This window comes from Giraffa tippelskirchi, chromosome 4 (genome assembly GCF_054371585.1).
Source record: "Giraffa tippelskirchi isolate mGirTip1 chromosome 4, T2T-mGirTip1v1.2.pri, whole genome shotgun sequence".
Lineage (NCBI taxonomy): Eukaryota > Metazoa > Chordata > Mammalia > Artiodactyla > Giraffidae > Giraffa > Giraffa tippelskirchi.
Genome location: NC_137278.1, coordinates 174058184 through 174060953, shown reverse-complemented (window position 1 = coordinate 174060953; position 2770 = coordinate 174058184).

The following is a 2770-nucleotide window of genomic DNA, read 5'->3' as shown; positions in this document are numbered from 1 at the left end:
CTAGGTTGGAAATGGTTTGATTTTAATTTTGTTGCCTATCCTTACAGCAGCACATTTTAGAAAGGGGTTTTTAAAAGAAACGTTAAACTGTCACAAGTAAAAGTTTTCAGGTTTATTCAGAAGAGGAGCAAAAATTTTTCTAGGTTCAGGAAATTTCAAGGAAGGCACAATAAAATTCTTTAAATGTTTCTGGGCTTTATATGACAACTAGAAGTAGAAATTTGTTGTTTTCATGAAACCTTAATGTTACAAGGTTTTAAAAATACATTTAAAATTTTTTTCTGGGAGTAGGGAGATATGGAATATTCATTGGAAGTACTGATGTTGAAGCTGAAGCTCCAATACTTTGGGCACCTGATGCCAAGACCTGACTCATTAGAAAAGACCCTGATGCTGGGAAAGACTGAAGACAGGATAGGAAGAGGACGACAGAGAACGAGATGGTTTGATGGCATCACTGATTCAGTAGACATGAGTTGGAGCAAGCTCCAGGAGATGGTGAAGGACAGGGAAGCTTGGTGTGCTGCAGTCCGTGGGGCCGCAGAGTCAAACGACTGAGCAACTGAAAAACAAGGGAGAAACGGGGAGTGAGTTAATGGATGTATAGTTTCAGTTTTGCTAGTGTCAGTATTCTTAGCACTGCAGAAATCCACTTTAATAAACGTCTGTGAGGTGGTAACTCGTTTGTCACAAATTTTAAAGATACTTTCTAAAGAGTTCAGAAGATGGAGCTTATCAAAATATTAAGCAGCAGGCTTCCATAGAAGAAGTCACTGTGCTCATCCTAAGTATTTGATGGTTTAAATGTCAATAGAAGGTTCAGTTAGAAAAGCAAAGTTGTAAAATGACATCAGTTGAGGCAATGCAATAGTTCCAGAATAATGGTGGTTATCATGTTGGTCATTGTGTTCTTTACTGCTGGTATCTCTCAGAAAGTCTCCCTTAAGAATGTCTTTGATAAAGTAGTGTAAATTGTTAAGTCTCAACCCCTGAATATACATCTTTTAAATATCCTAGGTGATGAAGTAGCAAGCACATATAATGAACTGGATGCACTCCAGAATGAGAGATACAAAAGCAGTGGTGATGTGACAGTCATTGAGAAGTAGTCCCATGGAACATTATTTTTACTTGAAGTCATTTGACATGTTTGTCTCAAAATACATCATCCTGATAATTCAAGGTGAATGAAAGTATTTGTTGCCAGTGATAAAATTTAAGCTTTCAAAGAAAAAATGGGATTTGGGGAATTTTTTACCTAAGACCGTGCATTTGATAGCATCCCACTACCTGGAACCGTAATCAACTCAATGAGAATATTAATGAACAATTATTTTTGATATTGTACACCAAAGTGCCAGTATTTGGAACATCTATATAGCTTAGTGGACCAATATTTCTGATGACCAATGCAAAGAGATAAGAGATCCATTCAAAATGCCAGGTAGACCAATGGATTTTAAAACAATATGAAAATTTCTTTGTGGTATCAACTTCTTACTAGCTGAGAAGTAAAGCTAAATTCATTGCCATTAAGTCTTTATGGAATAGTTGCTTGTCAACTTTTGATACAGTATCAAGAATGATGCATGATTATGTGAAGAGGCTGTGAACAAACTATATAAAAAACTTATGTATTTGAGATTGGATTTTGTTGACGTCAAGACAATATATCTCAGCAACAGAAGGCGCAAGTAAATTAGAGAATTCAGCTTTCTGCTGTAAAGTTAGATTTGCAAAAATATGAAACAATGCTTTTCTCAAATTTGTTTAGATAGGTATTTTTCATAACTTTCTTTTCTTTTGGCTGTACCACTCAGCATGTGGGGTCTTAGTTCCCCAACCAAGGGAGCATGGAGTCCTAATCTCTGGACTTCCAGGGAAGTTCCAGAATGTTAACTTATTTAACCATGTAATGGGTTTACTTTTAAATGAAAAATGCTTTAAAAATGTGTTTCAATTTCTCATAGATTAAATTTTGAAAAATATCTATTGAGTTTCCTCAATTTTTAAGATTGTAAAAAAAAATCTCAGTGGTTAAAGTGGTGATTCTGGAACAAGCACAATTAGATGGATAAGTTTGGTCTCACCTTTATCAAATAACTTGCAAATACTTTTCTCAAGTCAGGTAAGATATTTAGAGTTGCACATGTGTACTTAACAGTGTTGAGGGAATTCCCTGGTGGTTCAGTGGCTAAGGCTCCTTGCTCCCAAAGTAGGGGTTCTGGGTTCAATCTCTGGTCAGGGAACTAGATCACACACACTGCAACTAAGTTCACATGCCTCAGCTAAAGATCCTGCATGCCGTAACTAATACCTGGCATAACCAAATAAGTAAAGATTTGTTTAAAATGTTGAATTGGCTGCTGTTACTTTTTGTTGTTTAGAATTGACTGGCTTGATGTTGTTGTCCAAGGGACTCTCAGGAGTTTTCTCCAATACTACACTTACGAGTACCAGTGAATACTTTATGACATTGAATTTCATCAGTTAATTGCAGCAGAGAATAAAAGAACACAGCATTGACTTAGTAAAAACCAATTCAATCTTTTAAGTGTGAGGTTCAGGGCAATTATGTGTAAATATTTATGCATAATACAAAGAAAAACCCTCAGGGAAAGAAAGGATGAAGAAGAGGCCCTTCAGGAAGAAGGGAATTAAATAGTAGAAAGTAGGATGCAAGAGTGAAAGATAAATCAATAAGTACCCACCTAAAGAATTGACTGCAGAAAGTTCAGTTCAGTTCAGTCGCTCAGTCGTGTCCGACTCT